This window comes from Tupaia chinensis, unplaced genomic scaffold (genome assembly GCF_000334495.1).
Source record: "Tupaia chinensis unplaced genomic scaffold, TupChi_1.0 Scaffold000303_1, whole genome shotgun sequence".
In the NCBI taxonomy this organism is placed as follows: Eukaryota; Metazoa; Chordata; class Mammalia; order Scandentia; family Tupaiidae; genus Tupaia; species Tupaia belangeri.
This window is the reverse complement of record NW_006159793.1, coordinates 1,910,694-1,936,645: the sequence shown is the minus strand read 5'-3', so window position 1 is coordinate 1,936,645 and position 25,952 is coordinate 1,910,694. Positions and strand designations below refer to the sequence as shown.

The window sequence follows — 25,952 nt, the reverse complement described above, 5'->3', positions numbered from 1 at the left end:
GTCTCCACCTTGGTCAAGGCCTGCACTGATGGGGCTCCCACTGCCTGAAACACCTCCCCCAGCCCCTTGGGACACTTACTCATCCTTCCAGATCCCAGTTCCAATGTTCCATCACCTCTCTGAAGTCATCTCCAGCCACCACCCACCTCCTGCCCAAATCCCAAGCCTCAGGCTCCCACTCTGGCCCCACGCGACAGTGCAGAGGCTGGAAACCAGGAACCTCGGGCCAAAATGGAACACAGATAATATTTTCTTTGGCATGTATAGCATTTTCCCTTAATTTGGAATGACTTATCAACACTTCAAAATCAGGAGATTTCACATAGTGTTCAGAACTTCCCTTTGAAAAGGGCACATTCTAATGACACAGGCACACGTCCCTGCCACCCTCATCAGGGGCACCTGGAATGCCCAAGGGCTCGGAGGGATCACGTGTCCTCCAGGGGACAGTTACCCTCTCCCTCCACAGTCTCACAGCTTCTTCCCTCACTGAGTTTCTTGTCCAGTTCCCAACTGTACCAGGAGGCCAGAGAAATCATTGTGACAAAACCCAGGCCATAAAGGGGGCAAAATAGTCCTTGTCCCCAGAGAGAGCTGGATACCGTGGGGTGAGGGCACAGCGCGTGGGCCACGCAGAGACACCTGTGTTTCCATACACGGCTCTGCCTCCTGCAGCCTGTAGTTCCTCAGGGCAGGACCAGGACAGCGGCCTCTGGCCACACAGGCCCTGCCCGACCCCTGGCACATGGAGGCCCTCAGCAGAGCAGTCTCCTTGCCTTCCCTTCCCCCCAGGCCGGTCCTGGTGGAGGGCTTAGGCCACACATGAATGAGAGCTGTCATTATTCCCGATTCACAGGTAAGAAGAGACACAGCTCTGAGGTGCCGTGCTGCATCCTGACTTTAACAGGCTTCCCTCCTGGCTTTAAGTCTAGTCTTTTATTCCTCTGGGAAACCCAGGGGTTCCTATAATAAAATAGCAACAACATTATTATAATTATCCTTATTAATACTGCTACCACACCTTGAGCTAGGAGCCTGGCACTGTGCTAAGCACTTCTCATCCCTTATTTGATTCGATCCTTAAACTAATACTATCATTATGCACGTTGACACTCGGGAGGATGAGGCTTGAGGGGGTTAAGCCATTTCCCCCAAATCACACAGCTAGTGCTGAAATGTGAACCCAGACCACGCGGGAGAGAAAGCTCCAGAGGCTGCAGCGACACCGTGGCTGGGGTAGGGGGGAGCACGGGGGCACCTCGGCCATGGCGGCCTCCAGCCCTCAGCCAGGCTCCCACTGCGCTCTCCCAGCCCTAGCCCTAGCTTTCCCTGCCAAGGTGCTGGGGATAATGAATGAGATGCTCTGGTCGTCAAGGAGACGCCATGGCAACGCCACACTTTCGGGAAATACCACAGTAACTGTGGCCACTGCTGTAGAGTTGAAAGTCACTTCTTCCCCACCTCCATCCAACAGTGCTCCGGTTCCCCACAGTCCTTCCCAGGACCTGTAAGAGGTAGGGGCAGAGGCACAAGAGCCTCCCTGCGGAGACCGGGATCAGGGAAGGAGGTCCAGCTCAGACGTGGATGAGGGCGTGGGCTCCAAGAGTGAGACCAAGTGTTCCCTGAGAGCAGCCACAGAGACCGTGCCCTTCACGTGTGTGTGCCGCCTACTGTGAGCTCGTGGGCCTCCTGGGAAGGGCGGTGCACTTCGTCCCATTTCATCCTAACAGCCTAAGGCACGGAGTGAGGGCGATGGCTATCAGCTGTTCAGGGGCTCAGACTGAAGCCTGAGCCTGAGCTTCAGTCTTGGCTTCGTTATTTACTAGCTTTACGACCTTGGAGCAAATCTCTCAACCTCTCTGAGCCTCCAACTGCCTCCAACTGTCAAAGAGGGTTCATACCACTCGTCCATCCCGTGGGGCTGCTGTGGACAAGAGGGTGTATGTGAAACACTCAGCCCAGGGCCTAGTACACGGTCACAGAGGCTAATAAGATGACTCTCTCTTTAACAGATTTGGAAACAGAGGCTCAGGAAGGAACTGGCCTAAGGCCACATATGAAATTAATAGTGGACGCAGAGAGAGGAAGGGAAGTCGGCTGAAGGGGAGAAGGGGGAGAGAGCGAGCCCAGGAAGAAGAGGAAGGTCTGCGATAACAGAGTTGGGAACGAGGGAACGGTCTGTCCCCTGCCCCCATCCGTCTTTATCCAACACCTCTGGTGCCCTGGGAGATGCCCAGCATGGCGTCAGGCACACGATGCCCTGGGCACCAAGACCTTGCCAGAGAGGCTTCTAAATGCCTTTGGGCTCTAAGGTCTTAGGACAGGTGATGCTGTTTCACGGTGGGTGGGAAAGGTCCCCACAACCCTGATACTCACCTGGCCCATGTTCAGTTCCTGGCCTGACCCGTGCCTGATGATGCCCCCAAAAGCCCCTCCCCGCCACATACACATATGCACGCACACACGCATGCACATACACGCATACGCACAAACTCACATGCACATGAACGCATGGGCAAACTCGTGCAGCACTGACATGCTCAGAAGATGCCATCACAGGCACGCGGGCCGCATGTGTACTGGCTGTGGGGGTGAGAAGAGGTCAGGGCAGGAAGAGCCCTGCAAGCTGGCTCAAAAGTATGTCAGTGGGTTCCCCAGGCTTGGGCAGGGACCGCAGGGCGGAGGGAGAGGAGCGACGGCTGCAGGCCCAGGCACTGGTAGCCCCACATGCACTCAGGGCCACTCCCCACAGCTGACCTGGCACCTCCCAGCCTGCCACACCCCCAGCACAGTCACGCCACCGTCAGCCACCCGGCCACACCCCACAGCTGCCCAGCTCCACCAGCCACCCTGCCCCAGTCGGCCCCACCCACCATGTCCAGCACAGCAAAGAAAATCCTCCACATTTGCTTCCCAGCTGCGCGGGGGTTTCTCCAGTGCAATTACACCCCTGGGAGGCCGACCAGAAGCAAATCCCTTCTCTGCCGGAATCCACCACACGCCCCATCCCCCTTCACCCCCCCCCTCAGTGCTGCCTGGCAGGAGGCCAAGCTGCTGTCTATCAATCACCCTGGGAGTCCAGGGCTGCCACCACCAGGGACTGTCAGAGGGTCTGGCTCCAAGTCACAGGGCAGCAGAGTCACCAAGTGCAGCCACCCTACGGTGAGCACACTGGGGCATCAAGGCCCGGGGAAGAAAGGATTCCCTGGCATTGGGCCAGCCTGCCCCACTCCTACCTACCTCAGCCCGTTTTGGTATCCATTAAAGCCCTGCCCATCCTCTTGGAAGCCAGCCTCAGCTGGGAGTCAGTTCCCCTGCTGTGGATTTCAGAAGTCCTAGCTGAGCAATCCTGCCCTGTCCTCCCCCTTGAAAGGCTGGTATAAGGCTGCCAGGTGTCAGCGGCAACTGGAATCTGGTCTCCAGCTTCACCAGAGCTTTCCAGGAGGAGCCCTCTCCTGCCCTCCTACCCCTGCAGGTGCTCAGAACAACGTGCCCTTGCCACTTACCGCCCCCTCTTTGAATCTGCGACGAGGAATCTCCGAGCTGAGTGTATTCATAATGTTAACTCCCATTTTTAGACACCATATGTCTGTATTACAAGCTAGTATTTCACCCTCCCAACAGCACTATGACCTACATCCCCTCATCTTACAGCTGAGGAACTGAGGCCCAGAGACGGCGGGGACTTGCCCAGCCTGCAGAGGGGGTGGTGAGGACTGAGCACCTCACCGCCACTGGGCGCCCTCATTCCCTACGTCCACCTGAGACGGCCACCACTGCCAGGTGCCCCGCACAGCCCACTCTCTTCTCTTTGGGAATGGCTCTTTCTAGTTTTGTTTTCATCCATTTTATGTGTGTTTTAACATCACAGCGGCCTCTAATGATCCTTCTTGGATGCGGCCCCACCAACCATCCATCAATCAACAAGCAAACAAAGCACAAAGCACTGGTTCACTCCCTGGTGCTCGACTTGGGAATCTGTTCTGGGCTCCCTGGCAGGGAAGGCCCAGCAGAAAACCTCAGAAACTCAGACCCCACTTGTTGAGAATTTGTCTTTCGTCCAACAGGGCCTGAGTTGAGAGTTTACCTTTGTACCAGCTCTGAAGAAAGGGTTTACCAAGCAAACAAACTGCACAGCCCAGGGGGCGGGGGCTGTGTGGATGACAAGACAGGTCAGGACCAGCTGCCCTCCCCTCCCAAGGACAAGCTCCCCTTCCCTCCAGTCCCACCGAGGCTCCTAATGCAGGCCAAGACTGAAAGGCCCATCTCAGGGCGTGCTATTCGCTGGCCCCTGACGCTTCCCAAAATAGGGCTCTCTCTCCACCCAGCCCCCAAATCTGCCCACGACAGAGTCAGATCCATGCTGAACATGCTTTCTTAGGTTCAGATCACAGGCGTTCAAAAGGAACAGAACATCTCCTTGCAAATACCATGGAAGCAGCAGCCAGCACTGACTGAGCTGCCACAAACTCCCCAGGGCTGGGCGGCGAGCTCGCCCTGCTTTCTCACACTCACACTGAGGGGTGGGGTCACTGCCGTGTGCCATGTCACTTACAGGAAAGGAAACTGAGGCTCAGAGAGGGCAAAGAACCACCTCGAAGTCACACAGCTGGGCAGAGGGAGAGCTAGGACCCTCCCAGCCCACTCAGCCCCTACCTGTAACCCGGCAGGTCCTGCTGCTCAGCATTCCACAGCAATCCTGAGCCAGGTCTGGGCCCAGGACAGAAGCTTCCTGCAGGCGACGCTACAGGGCTGCTGAGCCAGCTTCTCCAGCACACGGAGCTCTGCCTTTCGGGGAAGCCTGCCCTGGCAGAGAGGGCATTATAGGCCCCAGAAAAGCGGACCCTCGACTAGAGGGTCCTCACCTTCTCTCAACCCTGAGACCTCACATCAGAAAGAGGGGTTGCCTCCATGGCCCAGGCAGAGCCTCATGCCGAGGAAGAGGAGAGAGGCAGGAGTGACGGTCAGAAGCAAGAGGTCTCAGCTAGCAGGGGCAACACAAAGGACAGCGGTGACCAGCATGCCTCCTGGGCTTGGTGTGTGCCAGGCCCCACAGCAAGCTTGTCCCAATCATTCCCTCATTTGTTTGTCATTTCGGCCCAGTGAAGTAGAGAGCATTTTATGCCCTGGCTTCTCTTGGCCTCCCGTGCAGAACAGCTGGTCATCGCCACCTCCTACCATGCCCACCTCTGGGCTGCCCGATACCCCCCGAGATTCCAGGAAGTGGGCTAACTTGGGGGCCTCCATCTCATATATGCGGAAGCCAAAATCCATGTAGGCCTGGAATCCACAGCAGCATCCCAGCTGTTCCTGGGACTGAGCATGCGAATGGGATGGCAGGGCCGTGCTGAGTGAGCCAGGCTCCCCAGCTGCGAGGTCAGGAGCTGAAGACAGAGTGCCGGCGGGAAGGCGAGAAACGCAGCTCAGTGCTCCATTGCTCCCATGTGTCTCCGGGCAAGATCCTTCTCTTCCTCAAGTGCACACTGAGGGCTATGAACTGAGAACCTAGAGACGGCTCTCAGTAACCCCTCTACCTGGGCTCACACATTCAGCGTCGCTGTGATCAGCCCCCACCAGAAGCCAAGCTAAGGACACCAAAAATCCCTGGGGGACCCTCAGGCTTTGCCATGGCTCTGAGCCTAGGCAGGACTGAAGCCACAGATGTAACATCTGAGTACCTTGGGACCTCACCTACCCAGCTTCCCCATGGCTCTGAGGCAGACCTTTAACTCCTGGACCTGCCAGCAACAGGTGGATTCGTGGGCTTGCTTATAACAGCCTGGAGAAGCCACAGAGAAACAGAGCGTTTCCTTCCCAGCCCGAGTCTCCTTCCTCCTCTCTCCCAGCTGGACTCTGTCAGGGCAACACAGGGAGCTGGAACACCTGAGAAACCTGCCTCCAATCCTGAATGCGGACGTTCAGCTCAAGGTCAGGACCCCGCGCCCTGCTGGGCAATGGTGTACACACACACGCGCACACACACACACTGTGCGCACACATAGTCAGACAGACTTGGAGGGACTGGCTGGAGCAGGGGACTAGGCACAGCGGTTGCAGGGCACAGGGTGGACAGGACAGCCTGGAGCAGCCAGGCAGAGAACAAGACCCACCGAGCTCTGGGCTGCAGCTGCTCAGCTCCTCCTCATCCGCCGTGTCCTCAATGGCTCCACACTCCTCACTTAACACGGCTGCACCTAATCCCGGAGCCAGCGCAAATGGCATTACTGTCAGTCCAGTTCCCTCCCCGGCAGGGAGGAGGGAGGGAAGAAAAGAGGGAGGGAGGTGGCCCTAGGGCACCCTGAGCCACCAACCACATTCCCGGAAACCTCCAGCTCTACCACCACCCCACACCTCCCTGCAGGGCCGCCAGCCACTACCTTCTCTACCGCACAGTGACCTCCCCAGTTCCGCCCTATGCTTGAGGGTCCCCACAGCAGACTGGGACCCTGCCTGCAGGTGTCTTCCAGGGAAAGGAAAAGCAGTCCCTGACCTCACGCCATAAGTCCTCTGGTACCGCTGAAGAAAGGCGGCAGCCAAGAGTGGGAGGAGCCCTTGCTGGCAGCAGGATAACTGGGTTCTGCTTCCAGCCCTGCCTGGTTTCCTATGTGGCTCTGGACAACCTGCCTCCCTCTGGGCCTCAGTCCCCACCCCCCCTACCCCACTCCCCCCACTCCCGTGCTGAAAAGAAAGAGGAAGAACCAAGATACCAGTGAGTGATAAGAGTCTATGCTGTTGCTTTTGGCCCTTCCTCCCACCCCTCTGCTGCCAGCCCTTCTACTGCCCTACCTGCAGAGGATGAAGAAAGGTGACTTGGGTGCAGAAGGTGTTCAAATCTGTGCCACAGTGTCAAAGTGCTAGAACTCAAAGGGACCTTACAAAGCCAAGACCCAGAGAGGAGAAGCAACTTGGCGACAGTCACACAGCAAGCTGATAAAGGGCCAGGATGGCCTGGGGCTGGTTCTTGATAGTAAATGCTTAAAAGTGTCTACCTGAAAAAGTATTTGCCTCCTAGGAGGATGTCAAGGAGTTCACAGGGCAACTTGCTAACGACTGAATTTTGGACCCAAGAGCGGTAGGGAATAAAAGATGGTGCATTTATGCAGGTGGGGCTCAGGAATGGAGTCTGGATTGACCTTCGGGCCCCTCATGTTATACCATCAGGCTGGCCTCAGGTCCCGCCAGCCATAGGCAAGTCCTAGGAACCCCTTCCAGAGATGAGCAGCCTTGCTATCTCTTAAGAAGTCCCCCGAGGCCCAGGAGGCAGGCCCGGCAGTGTTGGCTGGGAGACTGGCCCACATGGACACCCAAGACCAGCCCCTCCAAAAGACACCAAAGCCCTGTAGAACCTGAAAAGCCTCCAGGCCCTGCAGCCTGAGTGGAGGGAAGCCAGGTGGGCGGGGGACGACACAGAGGAAGGGAAAGGCTTGGAGGTGCTTGGAGCTGCAGAGCCCCCTAATCTCCTGGGGGCCTGGCAGGTGCAACATGGGCCTGCTGAGACCAAGGAAGCTTCACTGAGGGCCCACATGAAAGAAGCCTGGCCCTCCAGACTCGCCAGGGCTTGTCACCACGACAGGAGCCTGCTGCCAACAAGCCCCGGTGCGAGGGGGCTCGGCATGCTTACATGGAGGCGCAGCTGGCCGGGGGAGGAGGTCTGGGGTGGGGGTAGGCGGGTGGGAGGGCCTGGCTTTCTCGAGAACCCAGACAGCTAGAGAGCAGACACACAGAACAAAAAGCGCCGGGTGACCTACTTCTCACAGACTCCTTTTAAAGGGCCCAGGATGCTCGGGGAGACTCTAGCAGGTGTCTCTCTGGTGTTCCGAACAGTTCCGGAGAGTGGAGCTCAAGTCTGAAATCAGGCACTAACCCAGGGACAGGTCTGAGTGAGGCCAGAGAGGTGCCAGGACATAACCTTCTTTCTGCACGGACACGTGCAAGCAGGCGCCCCTTGAGGCTTTGCACCCAGCCGCCTCCCTGGCCTCGCCCTCATCCTAGCCTGGAACTAACCTGCCTGTGAACTCAGGCAAGCTCCACTCCTCTCTGCGCCTTGTTTCATTCACCTGTAAAATAGAATTGTGTGTTCACCTGCAAATGGAAATGATTCCATGGATCCTCCCCACTCTCAGCAAAATGATTCTGCAGGGAGCACGACAGACCTCCATAATAAATCCTTGCAAATGGACACCATGACCCCAGAGCCCCAGACGATAGCCCATCAGTCACTATGCTCCATGCAGAAGGCGTAGTATACCGCTACCCTCTACCACTGTGGCTGGCCCCAGGCGAAACACTTGGTCTCCACTCACTGGGGCCTTACTTTACAATTTGGAAACTGAGGTCCATGGAGAAGGGGCAACTTGCTCAAGCTCCCAGTTGGGAAGTACATAGCTGAGATTTGAACCAGTCTCTGTCTGGCTCTTAATCCTCGCATTCCATGGCATTGACCACAGATAATCCAAACCCCATCAGGGCCAGGAAAATGCCATTGGCTCTTTACACCTCCCACATGTTCTTGCACGGAGTGCTGGGGTGAACATGCAAGGCAGGCTGGAAACAGCAGGAGCAGGCAGGCGGGATGGGGAAATCCACGTGGGCGCTGAGCATTCCACAGAGTGACCACCTCCTGCCCAGCCAGTTGTCCACTGTCGCGGTGACAATGTCCTCATCGCCATCAGCACAACACAGCTACCGCCATGCCGTTTTAAAATCACTACACAGATGAAAAATTTTCTCATAGGCATTGCTTTGACGTCACACGACGACTTTATAAAAGCACAGCAAATCTCCCTTTCTCAGAAGAGGAAAGTGGGGTTCCCAGAGGCTAAGTGGTTTCTCAGAAAACACACAGGGCAGCTGGAGAGTGAACTTGGAGCCCACATCCTCTGCCTCCCTGTCCAGGCTGGGTCTCTTCCAAGCTCACAACTTCCCAGCTGAACCAACAATGACTATTCCTCAGTTGACTCTGAACCAGACACTGTGCCCCACCGCACTGCGCATGCTATCTCATTTAACTGAGAGCTAACTACTGCGACAGTTTTCACTTCACATGGGCCCTGCGGCTCAGGAATGTGGGAGATCGTGCCCAGGATCACCATGCTAGGAAGGGTCCAAGATGAGTTCTTCTTTTTATTGCTGTAGCGCATGCATGCTTGGAGGGGGGTAGTTGGTGGGGAGGGATCACTATCCCCTCCCAGGGGGCAAGATGGCCAAACCACAATCCCTTCTCCTCCACTCTTTTCTTGGGATTTTGGGCATACACCTGCATGCACCCAGCAGAATTTTCACGCCACTAGGTCCAGGACTCAATGGTGCAGTCAACTATGTTAGGATCCAGCTGCCTTAACCTCCATGCCACCAGGCTGAGGTTTTCTGGCTCTGGGGCCTGAGGCCCAAACATTCATGCTACAAAAGCTCTGTGTGGGAGACTCTGTCACCAGCAGTCACTGAAGGGGAACAGGAGGCCAGACACAGCAAACAGTGTGTGTGCCGGGCAGGTTATGGAGAGATTACGATACTAGGACAAACAAAACTCTTGGGGAGCCCACAAGAAGGAGCTGTTACAAACGTCTAGGCAGTGGGCCAGGAGTCTGAACAAGGGACATAGGAACACAGGGAGGTGACAGATATGAGAAGGTGGCCTTGCGAGGCTTTGGTTAGGTCTTGCTTTCAATTTACCCAACTGTTAAGAAACATCCCTGTACTACCTCCAGAGCCCACTAACCCTAAAGACCCTTGAACCCTGGGAAAACAATGCCTAGTGATGGCCTGGCCAAGAGCCCCAGGGACTCTGAAATGTCCTTGGCTGTATTGGCACAGCCCAGCTGCGGGGGAAAAGGGCTTGCAGGAGCATGGGGCTCAGGCAGCATGCCTGGGCACCAGTGAAGTGTGGGTCCTAAGGGGGCCACATTCCACTCATTGTCAGCTTCTTTTGGCTCCACAGGGGCAGGCCTCACCCAGCCTGGACCCAGACCAGGAACCAAGGTCATATCCAAGTGCCCAGAGGAATGCCACTCCAAGCCCTTCCCTGCCTTGCCAGCTGTCCAGAGCCTATCTGCAATTGAAGTCCTCCCACTGTCACCTACTTTTCAAAGCCCCTCGCTTACCTTCCCCTAAGGCCAGCCACTGGGATGTCGAGACAAGCAGTCCCTACAGAAAGGACCACCCTCATCCCTAAGGGACCTGCAAGACAAAGGCTGTCCATGCCAAGTCAGTGAAGACCCTTGGCTGGAGAAGGGGGAGAGAGTCCATCAGGGCCAGCCTTCTGTTTTCACTCTCCAAGGTGGATGAGGCTCAGAGAATTGCTAAGAGGATTCAGCCCGAGTCTCTCTTCTCACAGCTGTCCTGTCAAGCCACATGTATAATGTGTTCCTGCTCAACAACACCCCATGGCTCCCATCATGCACTGGGCAAAGATTCCCTCTTTTTTTTTTTCCCCCCCCCTTAAAAAAAAGAAGGTTTTTGCCTTAGGGCACATGCACTCACTAGAGGGAAAATGGGAAATTGGCTGGGGTAAGGGGGGGCGGGGATGGCCACGCTGCAATCCATTCTCCTCCCAGGATCTTGGGCGTACATGTTCATATGCCTGGAGTGATTTTCAACCCACCCGGTCCGGGACTCAAACTGTGGTCAAAGATCTGGGAGTCCAGGGACAACTGGTACACCATCTGCTCCACCAAAGCCTCCTCTTTTTTTTTTTTTTTTTTTTTTTAGAATTATTTTATTTAACTTTATTATTATTATCATTGTTATTTTCCAGTTTGATCAGAGAGAGACAGAGAGAAAGAGAGGAAGTGAGAAAGCAAGCCACCAGGTCCGAGACTTGAACCATGGTCGGCCATGTGGGAGTCCAGTGCCCTTAACCACCATGCCACTTGCCAGCCCCCCAAGCCTCCTCTTTAAAAGAAAAAAAAAAATGACTGCCAAAAGGCATGCATGCTTGCCAGAAAGAGAGAGAGAGAATGCACAGACACTTCTAGCATGTTTTTTGAGCTGCCAGGGCTGGGATTTGAACCATGGTTGGCCATGTGAAATCTGTTTCCTTACATAAAGGGCTCACTCACTGCAGGGCAGGGCTGCCCGCACAGGCCACTGTCACTAACAGCCTGTTTTTCGTGGGTATGCCAGAGTCTCTACCACGTGCCCCGGGTACATTTTCCATTTCACTCCCACAATAACCCTGTGAAGTAAGTACTACGGTGGGCCTGTCTCTACAGATGAGGAAGTTTTAGCTCAGAGAAGTTGTCACTTGCCTAGGGTGTCACAGGAGTAGAACAAGGACGCATACTCAAACCTGCCTGCCTCCAAGCCCAGATTTTTATTCTAGATTTGTTTTTTTCCAGGTTAGTTTATTCATTGAGAGAACAAGAGACAGCACACCTAACAGGGTCTTCACACCATGACTGACCCCTAGTCTCAGCTGGCCTGGATCATGGGCACATGTACACGTGCCTGGCCTACTCAGGGAGGTCACCAGAGGTGAACCCAGGACCTCTCCCTTGTGGGTCAGTTGCATTGCCTCTGTGCCACTTGTTGGCTCCAAGCCCAGGTTCTCTCCTTTTTCTTTTCTTTCTTTTTTTTAGAGATTTTTGCTATAGGACACATGTGCTCGACGGGAAGACAGAGACAGAGACAGAAAGCAACAAATCACACCCCAGGGGGATGGCCATGTCACAAACCCTTCTCCTCTCTGGATTTTGGGCATGCATACACACACGCCCAGCTTGAGTTTCAAGCTTTAAGGTCTGGAATTCAAACTGCAGCCGACTACGTGGGAGTCCAGTGAGGTAACTATTACACCATCTGCCGGTCCCCCAAGTCCAGATTCTTAACTATGTGCTATGCAGCCTCCTCCAATGTTCCCTGCTACCCTCCGAATCCTGGGGCAAGCTCAACTCTTCTATGCAAATGAGAGAAAACCAGGGCTAAGAGCTCTCTCTATTGGTGGACCCAGGATAAGGCCTGAGGCCTCCAGCCTCCCTCCCAGGTCCCCCCACCTGGGTAGCTTGGGTCACCGATGTGACAGTGAGTCCTTGGAAGCTGCCTCTTTCCTCTATCCAGAAGGAAGGGAAAAGCAGGAGGAAGTTTGCAGAGAGAGGAACTTTAGTAAAGAGATCAGGAAACATTTGTCTTTCTAGACTCTCAGGGTTGGGGAAGGTTCTACAGGGCACTCCCCCCTTGCAGAAATTGCCCAACAATAACAGGGACATGCAGGGCCCAGGGCCAATCTCTGCCAGCAGGCCCCACCCCATCATTCCCCAGCCTAACACAGATGACCCATAATCTCAATCTTTCCCTCCAAACCTGCTTATCCTGAAACCTTCTTTGTCTTGGTGAATGGTGACTCTCCCCCCGGGACAGTTGCCTTCTCTCAGTGGCATGACATAGCAGCCTTCTAGCCACTCGCTCTCTGGACCCTTCTCCATGATAAGTCAGCCCTTGACCCTGCACCCCCATCAGCTTCCCCTTCACTCAAATTGACATATCAAAGTCCTCTGGCGAGGCCAGGAGGCCTTACACAGTCTGTCTTCTGCCACCATCACTCCTGCTCCTCTGCCCTGGCCACCCCAGCCTCCTGGCTGTTCCTCACTCTCCTGCCTTGGAGACTTTGCATCGCCACTCCCTTTGCCTGGAATGCTCTCCCCAGATTGCCCAGGGTTCTCTACCTCCCTGCCAAAGCCCGCTACCCCCTTGGTGGAGACCTTCCTTGACCAGCTGACGTGGGGACAATTCCTCCAGTCACACTTCCTGCCTCCGCTCAGCTTCCTTGTCTTCCAAATGCTTCTCCCCACCTGACAAAGGGACGTATCTGTCGGCCTGTTGGTTCCATCCCACTGCTAGACTGTCAGCCTCAAGTCCAAACATGGACTGGGTCTGTTTGGTTTGCTGCTGTATCGAGTGCCTAGACTAAAGTAAATGCTTAATTAAAAAATGTGTTGAAGAAGGTACTATCACTTCCCTATTCTGAACATACCTGGTCTCTACAGGGCCCTCGTAGACCAGGGTTACCTGGAAGCTGATAGGATACACCCATCTGCGCAGGCTGAAACCCTGAGGGTTTTCACATGACCATTCCTGGCCACATCCTCAATCCTGTTCTGGAACAACTAGTTGTCCTGGGCTTTACATTTGTCCCTCCTGGTGCCATCAGTTTGACTACTGAGGGAGAACTTCTGAGTCCTGACACTTGGGCCACCACAGGGCATACGGCCCGAGCTCCATGGCCCTGGCTCACCACCCACAGTGTGGCCAACCAGGGCCCAGCATCTGACAGGGTGCCCTGCTCTCCGCAGGAGGAGGAGAGGAGGGAGGCCCAGGGCCATGCCTGTCCTTTGCCTGTTGTCAGTAGGACCATCAGAAGGAAGCTTTGTTCTCAGAATAAAGAGTATGAAGCCCAGAGCCAGGCGGAAGTGGGCACAGAGGCAGCTGGCCCTTCAGAGACAATTGAAGGAAAAATTTTAAAATGGGATGAGGGATGTTTGAGGGGTAATTTGTACACCCAACCGGTTTGGTGCCTGCAGGTGGCTGTGAGGATGTTCACTTTTCCAGGCCTTAGCCTCCAGGTCATCACAGACAGACAACTGGACGATTGTCCTGGCTGGGCGAGCTGCCACTGGGCCTTGCCTCAAGCTAGAAGACATGGGGTCTCAGCCTGGCTTTCCAACACTCACTCTTGACATCAAGTCCCTTCTCTCTAGTAGCTCAGTCTATCCTACACCTGACAGCTTAGCCTGCAGGCCACAGGACGGCCCAGTGCCCACCTTCCCTGTGGGGCCTGACAACAGGGGTGCAGCCCCTGCCCCCTCCCCAGATCGAAGTCCTCCTCTCCTGAGCTGCTGTCACCTCATGGCAATAGGGAACCCACCGGGCCTGGACTGGGGTGGGCATGGGGGGCAGGACTGGGTGCCCTCACTCATCAGGAGGAGCCCAGCACACTGGTTCAGAAGGCAGAAGGTGGTCCTAAGAGAGAAAGTGGCATAGTGATGCCACATGGTACAACTGCCACTCAGGGGTCCTCCCTCCCAAGCCTGGGCTCCGTGCATAAGACAGGTCCTCAAAGCATGGCCTACTGATTCCCCATGACTTACTCTTCTGGGGAGGGGGAGGCTGTCCCCTAGAGCCAAGAAACCAGGGCAGAGGAAGAAGGTGGGTATTTTTCCCGCATGCATTTTTTCTTGTACCTGGAATACTTGCCACCACTCAGGTAAGACCTATTCCAGGAGGAGGCATGTTAGCTGGCCTGCAGGGACAGCTGAGATTTCAAGAAAGATTCAAATACATCTTGAATGAACAGCAGCTGGACAAAGGCACTGATGGCTAGGGTGACATCTTCTAGGAGAAAAACACAGTAGAGGCAGGCCCACCGAGGGGAAGCCCAGTCTATCTGAACATCAAGCTGCCCACCTCCACCCCTGCACGCAGAGGTCTGGACTGGTACCCTCTGGGGCTGCAAACCCAGACCTCCCCTAAGTTCTCCAAGCCCCTGTGAGAGTGAAGCCTGGGGACAGCTGTGGTGAGACGCTCCTCGCCATGGTTAAACTACGGCATGGGGACAACACTCTGAGGGACAGTTGATCTGCAGCTTAAGAAGCTGTCCGGGTCAGTAGCTAAGCAGCCAGAGCTTATCTCGGGGAAGGATTCTAGGGCCACAGGCAGGCTGATCCAGAGGCCTCTATCAAATGGAACCGTCACAGCTGGCAGGGACACACCACTGCCATGCCATCCCTCACACTGGAAGCATTTAGATGCTCCTGCTGGGTACACAGTGCTGCGTCAAGCGCAAGGCTTCGAGGGACACAGACGGGAGTCAGCCCCCCAACCAGTGCCCTCCAAGAGCCCACAAAGCACACTCTACATCACAGGGCAGGACACAGTCCAGGCCTAAGAACAGGGCTGCAAACTCAGATGCCCCCACGTAAGCTCAGGACATGGCAGGCTGGGGGTGGGGCAGTGAGGGGCACGTGTGCCTTGTCCCCTGTAGCCACTGGAGAACATAGGCTCAGGGTTTTCTGATCTTCTGATCTGGGAAGTAAAGCCAGAAGTCGGACTTCTACACAAAATCTGCTGCTGGCAACCAGCTCAATATTTGGCACGGGCGAAACAAAAGCTGTCCATGGGGCGGATGTGGCCTGCCACTGCGTGACCTCTGTTTTCTTACAAGGGACACGATGGAGCTCAGTAGAGGCACACTTCCCTACAGCTGAGGTTCCAAGGAAGGCTTCCTGGGAGAGGAGGCATCGGTGCTGGGCTGCAAGGACAGGGTAGGCTTCCCTGGGGACGAAATCCTGGGTAGGGATGGGGGCTGGAACCATAAGGGCACAGAGAGTGTGTTGGAGGCGGTTTCCTGGCCCTGCACCTGGTGTTGCTGGCACAAAGGCCCAGGCCACCTATATGGCCTGCCCTTCCCCTGTTGCAGTCCTCGAAGCAGGCAGAGGCACCAGCTCCAGTCCGTCCCCAGGTGGCAGGAGGAGGGGCCGCCTGCCCGCAAACCTCCGGACTAAATCAATCAGTGGCAGAATAGCACGGGTCTGATTTCATCCCTGGAGCTTGAGGAACGGGTCCACTACCAGCTCTGTGGGGGCAGGGAAAGGAGGAGACAACGGAGGGACAAAGTGAAGAGGCTGGGAATTGTGTCCTGTCTGGCCAGGCTCAGCTGGTTACATAACCCTGCCTGAGGACAGAGCCAGGGAGGGCCTGGGCTGGGGAGTCCCAGAATGCAGAGAGGGCTCCCCCTACCTCCCTGCCCACCCCTGCTCTCCAGCCTTGGCCTGCAGCTCCTAGAAAGCCAGCATGGAGCACAGAGCTGGGGTGGAGGCCAAGACCCCAAGGTAAGGTCCTTACAGGATGACACAGAAAATGAGCGGCTCAGCGAGAACCAACAGTAATGGCCAACGTCACCAAGTGACTTTACTGCGTACCAGCCCAGAGGGACGGCCTTACATGCATTACCTTAGTTAAAACCCTACTATAACACCATGAGATAAATATTCTCATTCTTGCATTTTACAGATGAGGAAACTGCAGCGTAGGCAAATGACTAAGCCGAGGGCACACAGATGGATCTCTGAGAGTTGGCTTAGAGGCGCAGCCAGCCTCTGAGACCACCCTCACGGCACAACGCTCCACTGCCGCCAGGCCACTTGGACTGCCCCACACCACCGCACTGTGTCACGGCTGCAGCACCTACAGGTCGGGACCTCCTGCTGCCTTCAGGGGACTCCCAGTCTTCAGATAACTGATGAAGCTGACAGACTCTTCAGAAAAGAATGCACGGCAGTTTCTAAAAAAATGCTGCACCTGATTTCAGAGGTTCACAGCCCTCTGTGCTGGTAGGAGTGGTCAGGTCAGGTTCATGGGACACTCGAGACAGGCAGTTCTGGAGGGAAGGGACCCCTTCATACTGCAAGTTCAGAGCCCAAACCCAGAGTTGCCTTCATCCACAGACGTGGGCACGAGCCAGGGCCCAGGGCCTCTTCATCCCTGTGGGACTAGGAGAACAGAGTGAATCACGACACACAATGGCTTGCGCCTCTGTACCCACTGGGTGTGATTCATACCTCCCAGCTGCTGGGCAGACGGTACACAGCTGGGCCCAGCATCTGGACGGGGGTGACAGCACCAAGTCCACCAGCTCAGCCTTCTCCCCACTGGTGCCCCCACTCCAGCAGCAATGAGGTTTCCAAGATGGACTCCTCCACAGCCCCGCCTAGCTACTATACCAGCCAGAGCCCTGGGGTGGTAAGTCAAGAAACACTACCCCTTGCGAGGCATGGAAAAACCTAGGTTCTAGTCCCAAGGTCCCTGCTGCCTCACTTACGTCCTCAAGCAGGTCCCTCCCACAGCTAGGCCTCCACTTCTCCAGCCATAAAATCAGGAGACCATCCGATCAAGTCCTTCCCATCTCCAAAGCCCTGGTCTACAAACAGCAGCACCCAACAAACTTCTCGAACTTCACAAGGTCTGAGATCCTACTTTCACGACGTTACATAAACATCCTTCAGAGAAACAAAAGTCAAATCTAGAGTCTCTTTTTTTTAAGGATATCAAGAAGCCCTTTTTAGAGTCCAACTTCCCCCATCCTACTTGCATTGTTCCAGATATCCTCTCGGGGCCTACAAAACACACTGGGTTTCCGTCTCGAGTTTGGGCTTCTTGGTGCTCTTCCTCTGGAAGGTGCCCCACCCCTTTTTGGCAGTTTCCCCACCTGGCCCAGAACACCCCCATCTCTGCCCCAGCATTGTCTGGGCCACCCTGAGGGCTAGCCAGCCTGCCAAAGATGGGATAGGCGGGGACTGCTTTTAAGAAACAAACTCTTCCCCGGTCAAGACGAAGACAATTCTGGGTGCTGGTCCCAATCATGACTGACACCTGTATGGCCCTGGATGAGTCCCTCTCCCCACCGGGCCTCAGTCTCGTAGCAGAGATGAATGGGTCCCTACATTGGGTCAGGGGAGCCCTTGGGCTCCTTGTGCAGGAGACACTCAGGGACACTGGGGCAGGAAAGAACAGCAGAGTGGATGATGAGCTCTGGTCTTCACCCTTTTGCCCCCTCCTGCTAGCATCCACTTTTCTGTCTGATTTGACCCACCCCATCTTGAACTCACCATGGAGTCTCTGTGAGCCTCAGAGGGCCTATCCGTCGATCAGGAAGAACAGCAATGTCTGCAGTGGAGCCCAGCGTGGAGTCTGCAGCCCAGACCACCTCCACAATCCCATGGGCCTCCCGCAAGCCTGATTCACTCATCTGACAGAATATATCATTGGGGGCATCTTTAGAAAACCAATTGAAGTTATGTCTGCCACACAAACAGTAAAACAAGCCCTGCTGTCCTTCTCCAGTGAGATCCTGCTTCTAGGCACCCCTGCAGGATTTTGTAGAACCGCTATATCTACCCCTATAGCTACGCGGCCTCAGTATTTTCAGATACAATAACAGTGCCCATGTACCTTACAGGATTGTTCTTGGGGTTACTCTAGATGAGGTGACATGGAAGTGCCCAACCAGCATTTGTAAGCTGTCAATAAATGCGAGCAGCAACTACGATGGTGCCCATTAAAATTTTTGAGATGTGGGGTCAGCCACTGGCATGGTAGTTAAGGCTGCTGGACTTTGCACAGCCAACTGCTCAGTTCGAGTCCCGGACCCCAGTGGTTTTTAAATCATGCTGGGTGTGTGTGCATGCATGCTCAAAATCCCAACAGGAGACTGGAGGAGAAAGGATTGCAGCGTGGCCATCCCCCTGGAGGGTGCTTTCTCACTTTCTTTCTCCCTCACTCTGTCTCTCTCTCTCTGGCAAGTGCACATGCCCTGTAGAAAATGTAAAAGAAGAAGAAGAAGAAGAATTGATATGCTTAAAGCCACTGGATTGGTGATATCTAGAGCCCCTTCTCTCAGACCATGCCTGGCAACTGTGATCACACATGTGCATACCCACACACATGTGCAGTCACAGACACACATGCACACACACACCAACACACCATTCCCTACGGCAGGACCCACTCTGCTCCATCCAGCCCTGGCCCCAGGCCCAGAACACAGCTGGCCCTAAAAACCACAGATGGTTCTTGGCATCATCTTTGCTACCTACAACCTGTCCTCCCATGGTCCCCATCCCCCAGTGCCACTTTTGTCAAGTGGCTTCAGCACCGTAATCATGTCAGGGCTCTGTCATGCCCCACTGCATGTCACAATACTGTTTTCCTGTGAGACCAGGGTTGTTACAAGATGGCGATCCTTGAAACACAGGGAAGAGAGAAACTGGGTTTTACTCTGGATCCCCCACATTTCCTGGGTGTCTGAATATACTAAAATCAGGACAGCCCAAGGAAAGAGGCAGCCATTTTCTTTTGGGGACCTAACCCAGTGTTTCTCAATTTCAGCATCCATGAGAATCATCTGGAGGGAGACTGCTGGATCCCACCCCCAGAGCATCTGATTCCGGAGGTCCGGGTGGGCTCCATGACCTGCACCTCTAACAGTTCCCAGGGAATGCTGAGCCCGACTTTGGGAATGGCTGACTTAACCTGCTGGGGAGTCAGGGTGAGTTTCCACGAGAGACTACACTTATGCTCTTACGAAAGCACGAGCAGGACCTGCCTGGGTGTAGGGAGAGGGAGAAGTGGGTGCAGGCAGGGGGTACAGCATGAGTCAAGGCCCTGCTATGACAACATCCACTTCTCCGTACGTGGCCTCTGCCTGGGCAGGTAGCTTTTTGCAAGGCTGGTGGTTGGTGTAAAGCAGAGGAGGATGCCGCTTAGCAATGACTGTAGCAAACCTCTACCTTCCACCACCCTGAGACATGCCCAGACAAGCCAATCCTTGGCCAGCCTGGGACAATGAGAATCCAAGCCCTCCCTCACAGAGTCAGACCTGAGGTCTGAACATGGCCAGAACCCACATCTTCCCCACATGAGCCCCAAGATTCTGCTCCCACCTCCAGAAATAGGGAGTTTCCCCCCTGCAATCATGACCGCTTCCATCTAGGCTGGTTCCGACTTTTCTTTGCATTTCCTCATTACACTGAGCTTAAGTTGGTCTTCCCCAGAGCATCTGCCCATCAGATCTGCCTGCCGGTGCCTCTAGAACGAGTCCTCTCTAGCAAAAGCAGCCCCTCACTGTAACCCCCCAGAAGTCTAAACTTCTCCAGACTGGACCACCCACCTCTTGAAGCCTTTGTCTGCATATCCACTAAAAGGGTTAATAATAGTGACTGTCACAGACCAGCAATTGGTGTAATGGCTATGCCACTGGACTCCCATATAGTCGATCGCAGTTCGAGTCCTGGACCCAGTGGCTTAAACTCACGCCAGGCATATGTGCGTGTGTGCCCAAGATCCCAAGAGGAGAATGAAGGAGAAGGAATTGTAGTGTGGCCATGCCCCGCCCCCGGGGGGGTGATTTCTCGCTTTCTGTCTCTCTGTTTCTCTCTGTCTTTCTAGCAAGTGCACATGCCCTATAGCAAAACTTCTAATTAAAAAAAATAATAATTATAGTGCCCGTTGGGCCAGCAGGCAACATGGAGGTTAAGGTGTTGGATACCACATGGCTGACCACGTGGTTCAAGTCTCAGGCCCAGCAGCTTAAAAATCATGCTGGGTGCATGTGCATGTATCCCCAAAATCCTAAGAGTTGACTGGAGAAGAAGGAACTGTGGCATAGCCATGTCCTCTGGGGAGTGGTTTCTCTCTCACTCTCTCCCCCATGGTAAGTGCCCTATAGCAAAAACTAAAATAATAATAATAATAATAGTAGTGTCTCCTGCTGCTGTTGTGAGGATTCAGTGAGCTCCTTAGTCAATAACAGCAACATCAGCTACGATAGCCATAACTAACATGGTTGAGCTCCTAGTTAATCCTGTTGCATGCATTATCTTTCTAAATGCTGGGAGGCGAACACAATTATTCTTCCCTTCGTGCAAATAAAGAACTAACAGCTGCCCAAGACCCCACAAGTAGAAAATGGCCCACAGGCATTTGAACCAGAATTTCTGACTCCTGGCTCCCAGCCTTTGCTCTGCCTGGCTCTCCGAATCACCTGCTCCAAAACCAAGCCCATGTCACCTCTCTGCAATGACCCTCTCCAGCTTCCCAGGGCACGGGGCTAGGTGGGAAATCTGGCAAAGCTTGAGCTCCTAGCATATGCAGTCTGGGGAGTGAATCCCTGGTCATGAGGGCAGCCACAAGGCCACCAGGCCAGCAGGGCCTTCCAGCCAGCCCATCTTATCTGATCTAAACTTTGGACACCATTCAGCATGGCCGCCAGGGAGGGGCCTGAGAATGTGAAACCTTAGCATTCACCTTGCCGGTTAAAAAGAGGGGAACAGAGGCATAACAAAGAGGAAACCCCATCAGCCTTCTGGCTGAGAGCAGCCACTCCCACACACCATGCAAATTGCCCTCTCTCTCCAGGTCTCAGTTTCCTCATCTGCACAAGCCTTCTCAGAGGCCATTAGGCAGAAAGGTCAGAAACTAATTTCAGGGATTCTTCCTGTCATCTCTAAAAAGGCAGCTTACCTCCTCCGGTAAACAATAATAACCACTGCTATCGTTGTCTTTCAATAGCGCGTACTTTCTGGGAGTTTCCTATTTGTTGGGCATTCATTTGGTAAAGCTCTATCAAAATCAGACAGTTACTATCTCCATTTTATAGCTGATGAAACTGATGCCCATAGAGATGTAGGTAATTTGCCCTAGATCACACAGCAAATCGTGGCAGAACTGGGATTTGAATCCAGGACTTTTGATTCCACTCTGCTGCCTACCTCCCCTGGAAATGGGCTCAATGCAGACCCTGCCTTTAGAGAGCCTCGAGGACAGGAGATGTGTCTTTAAGGAGTCCGAGATCAAAGCTAAGAGTGGAGCGACCCTGGGAGAGTCTGGACCACAGGTTCTGCACGAGTGACGGAGGGGCGGGCAATGCCAGCTCTGGAGAATTATGAATGACTGCAGAAGAGATGACATTGGAGCTGTGTGCTGGTGGGGCAAGGTTTCTGGGTGGGTGAGGGGCAGTGAGTGGGATGCAGCTCCCTCCTCATGGGCAGAGATGTAGACAGGAAGGGACAGGGACATACCTGGGGAGCAGAAGAGAGGTAGGTCTGTCTGAAGGTTGGAGGAATGGGAGCCGGAGTACTGTGGACACCAAGTGGGCCTCAAACAAATGCTCACTGCCAGGCAAATCTTTTCATTTTAAGGTTACTCCAGTCTATATCAAGAAATAAGGCAGGCAGGTCTGGAACACAAACTTTCCTCTTCTAGATAAAGAGTTTTGGTGGCACTCACTCTAAGACCACCAGGCCCAAGCTTTCTGCCCTAAGACTGTCACCTTTCCACAGAGCTCCAAACCTCTAAGGCCAAAGCTGATGGGCGAGCTTTGTGACAGTACCCCGGCAAGAGAAAGCATCTCGGCTTGTGACCCCAGAGATCATGAGACCCTCCTCTTATCTCTATTGTGGGGGAAGGAAGGGATCCCACCTCCACCCCACCCCCCACTTTCAAACCCACCAGCCTCTTCCCCAATCCCTCCTGACTTAGCCTGATTCATGATTCAGCCTGATTTCTTCAGTTGAGGAAAGAGACTGGTCTTGTTTCACAGATAGAGAAATACAAGCAGAAGGTTCAAGTTCTCTGTGACACCACAGTCCCCAACAGCCCAAACTCTGGTCATTGCTCCAGACACTCTAAGGGACCCGGAAGGGTAGCTTCCCGGCTGATTGTATTCCAGAGGACAAGGACTCTCCCAGGCAGAGCCCTGCCGACCAGGCTCGGGACTTCCAAGACATGCAGGAAAAGCAATTCCCAGAGCCATGAGAAAAACACAGGGTGGGAGTGCACTGAGCACCATCCATGTACCGAGATCCTCAAGCGAAAAAGAACTGAGCGCAGTCACCCAGGCCCAACCCTGCTGGTGCAGCCTCCTGCCCCTCTGCCCACTCTCCAGCTGCTTCGCATGCCTTCAGTGAGCAGCCCTCACCTCCTTCTCAGGCAGCTACTCCACGGCTGGCTTCCCTGAAGCTGCCACCTGAATGTTGTCTCTGCCCTCCAAAGCCCTCAGACCATGCCCTGCAGAGAGCCCCACAGGATGTGAAAGCAATGGCTGCCCCCAGTCTCAGAGCACCTGTGAGGAGCCCAGTCCCCAAGGTAGCCACGAGGGCCTGCAGCCTCCCTCTCCTGACCTTTGGTCTCTCTGCCTGAGTCAGACATCGATCAGACCTCTGCTGGACCATGACGAGGGTCACTTCTGGGCTGGCCTCACCCTGCCAGTCTTGCCACCGAGACGTTAGCCAAATGACCCCTGAGAGAAGCAACATCACAGAGCAGAAACAGTTCAGGCCTCGGTTCAACTCCCGGTTCTGTGAGTGACTCCAGCCCTCTAGGCCTCCATTTCCCCATTTGAAGATGGGATGGGGTGGGGGTTAGCACCACCCACAGCAGCAGCAGCTCCTCGGCAGGGTATTGTGAGATGTCAATGGGGTGGCTGTCGAGAGCCTGGCGTGGTGCCTGGCACAAGGCACAGTAACAGGCATCGACTCAACAAGCTACTTACACAGCCCTCTGCCCTCACAGAATATTCTGCCACAGTAAAACCCAAACTCCTGAGCAGGACACTGCAGGCTCCCCAGACCCATACTTGTCTCCCGCTGCCCCGCTTCCCACAGCCTGCATCCTCGACAACACTTCCTCCTCCAGGAAGCCTTGCTAACATTAACAACCAGAGGGCTTTTCCCCTCCACTGACCTTCCAAAGCCCATCTATCACGGATTGCATCCTGCCGTGCAGCTGTCCCTTGGAGCCCTTCTCCCCCCCCCATCAGCCCAGCAGCCTCCCCAGTCAGAATCCAGCAGCACCTCACCCCATTTTGTGTCCCCTGTCACCCTCAGCCACAGACATTTTCCATACATATTTAACAAATTACCCTAGCGTTCCATTTCAAGTAAAGAATGTCCAAACAGTCCACATATTTCAAGCCAGTAGAAATCTGCCCAGTCTCTTGAGACTCGCAGGCCTGGCTTTGCTCCCAAAGCATTGAAGCAGGGCCTGAAGCATGATCACGCAGGTCCGGGGCCCAGGGCAGAGACAGGCCTGCAGAGACCACAGACAGCCCAGAAACACAGGTTTCTCACCTGCAGTCTCCCAGAGGGCCCTTCAGCTAACCCTGAGTCTCTGATTTCTTATTCTTGACCACATCCTCAATCTGACACTGCAAAACCATTCCTTGTGCTTCCTGCATACCCCCTTGTGACAGGAGGTTCACTACCTATCTCCTCTTAATGGCTCCCTCCCATCACCTGTTGATTCTCCCAGAGACCACCCCTTCGCCCCCCACTGGGATCACAATGACAACAAGAGTCTGACTGCATGACGAGTGACAGCTCCGTCCCTCAGGACCCCCTCTCAGCTTTCTGGCTTTCCACTCAGTCTGCTTTTCAGGGTCTCCTCCACATCTATTTTAATTTCTGGGATTTTTTTCTTTTTTTTTTTTCTTTTTTTTTTTGGGGGGGGGAGGTTTTTTTGCTATAGGGTGCATGTGCTCACCAGAGAGACAGAGAAACAGAAAGTGAGAAATCACCCCTCAGAGGGATGGCCATGCCGCAATCCCTTCTCCTCCATTCTCCTCTCGGGATCTTGGGCACGCACGCACACGCACCCGGTCCTCCACATCTAGATAACAGGAGTTTCCACTCTTCTTCCGATAAGCTGACGATGAGCTGTCAACCCAGGAGAGCCCTTTATTTGAAAAGGCTACAAACCCTGCAAATCCTAGACAATGCCAGGACTGTCCTCTGAGCAGTTAGGGCCGAAATGCCCAAACTTTCCTCCCCCGAGAACTTCTTTCTTTACCTCACCCCACTCTTCCTTAGCCCTAGGTTTAAGATGTCATTTATTGGGGCCAGCAGGTGGCGTGGTGGTTGAGGGCGCTGCACTCCCACATGGCAGACTGTGGTTCAAGTCCCTGGACCTGGTGGCTTGCTTTTTCACTTTCTCTCTCTCTCTCTGTCCCTCTCTGGTCAAATAAAATAAAATAAATAACAAAAGATAAGTTTTAAAAAGAGATGCCGTTTATTACGTAGTAATTTGTTTGCCACTTCTAAAGTAATTACCCAAGGCCCCCAGTCAGAGCCTGCCTGATTACCATGAGATGTCACCCTCACCATGGGACAGCTCAGGACTGGAAAGTCACTGGAAGTCTGAGCCGCTGCACACCCAGCACTAGCCTCTCTCAGGAACCCATATACACATGGGTTTTCCACTAGGATGCTGCCGTCCTGACACTGGCTTAAATCCACAGACTCCACCACTCATTGCCAGCAATCCTCAAAGACCTTTGGGGCTGGGACATCCAGTATATCCACTCTTTTAACAACCAGGGCTCCACTGATGGACAAGGGCACACTTGGGATATAAGTCCGTGGCCCTTAGGCCTCTCATCTGCCCAGGGGCTCCACTCCTAGGCCCTCTCTCTGCCCCCTGCTCATCCAGTGACCTGGTCTAAGTGGAAATGAAAGGCTCTTGTAGTCCCCTGGGTGCTACTGGGGAGAGGCCTGTTGACAAAGCTACCAGCTGTCCCCAGTCGGAGCCAGGGAGACGGGCTCCTCCCTGCAACACCCACACCGGGAGAGCCTTCCTGCCACAGACCCAGCCAGCAGCAGAACTTGGACCACCTTGGAGCTCCAGGCCCAGGCTCCAGCAGCCTATACTAAGGGCCAGGCCACAAGACTGCAACCAGAACAAGTAACCTGCAGGAGGGGCACCACCTGGGGTAAGGGCACTGGGGAGCCAGCGGGCAGGTGTCCACATCGTTTCAGCTGAAAACGAAACCGTGAGCTCAGCCACACGGAGACCTTTAGAGACCTATAGCTGAGACAGGGTGGGGGTGTCAAATCCCAGCTCCACCACTTCCTACTGCTGTGTGACCTTTACCTTCTGGGCCTCAGTTTCCCCCTCTGCAATGTGTGGTTAGTAGCAATGTGAGAGATTAAGGGAGATCATCTATATAAAGCAATCCATCAGTCCAGGGCCCGGCACACAGTCCACATGCAACAAATTGTGGAACTTGTTGAATATAAGCCTGTCACCTTTTACTTAGGCACCTAGACCCGGTTCATCCTTACTCTAGAAGATACTCTATTTCTCCCCTTTGACAAGTGAGGAAACTGAGGCTAGACAAAGGTAAGAAACCAACTCAAGGTCACACAGCTGGGAAGTGACAAATCCCCAGGTCTGTCTGAATCTCACAGGGGTGGCAGTGCTGCCCAACCACTCCGAATGCTTTCCTGGGGTGGAGGGGGGCTCTGAATCTGGCACGCCGGGGTGCTCCAATCCAGGAACGAGCCAGGTGGCCGGCAGTCCTGATTCTGAGCCGGTCCCTGAGCCCACGCGTTCCACAGGCACCCCCCTCCTCATCCTGTCTCAGGGCGTTAAAGAGCAGTGTTAAAAGGGGAAGGGGGGGGGACGCTCTT

The 25,952-nt window shown here is 54.4% G+C and overlaps 1 protein-coding gene and 1 long non-coding RNA gene across 3 annotated transcripts in view; one reads left to right on the top strand and one right to left on the bottom strand.

The window, feature by feature from the left end:
• The window catches only part of NDST1 (N-deacetylase and N-sulfotransferase 1), a 66,695-nt gene that overhangs the window by 39,797 nt on the left and 946 nt on the right, over nucleotides 1–25,952 (bottom strand). The window contains exon 1 of one of the 2 annotated variants that reach the window (XM_014588748.2): nucleotides 6,111–6,222. The exons of the other annotated variant lie outside the window; for it this stretch is intronic. The gene's annotated coding sequence lies outside the window, so the exon portion shown is untranslated. Of the gene's footprint in view, nucleotides 1–6,110; nucleotides 6,223–25,952 lie in introns of those variants that run through there. 2 annotated transcript variants of the gene reach the window in all.
• LOC102496700 (uncharacterized) overlaps nucleotides 24,498–25,952 on the top strand; it is a 9,790-nt gene continuing 8,335 nt past the window's right edge. The window contains exon 1 of the long non-coding RNA XR_334892.3: nucleotides 24,498–25,252. This is a non-coding gene — a long non-coding RNA (uncharacterized LOC102496700). The remainder of the gene's footprint in view (nucleotides 25,253–25,952) is intronic.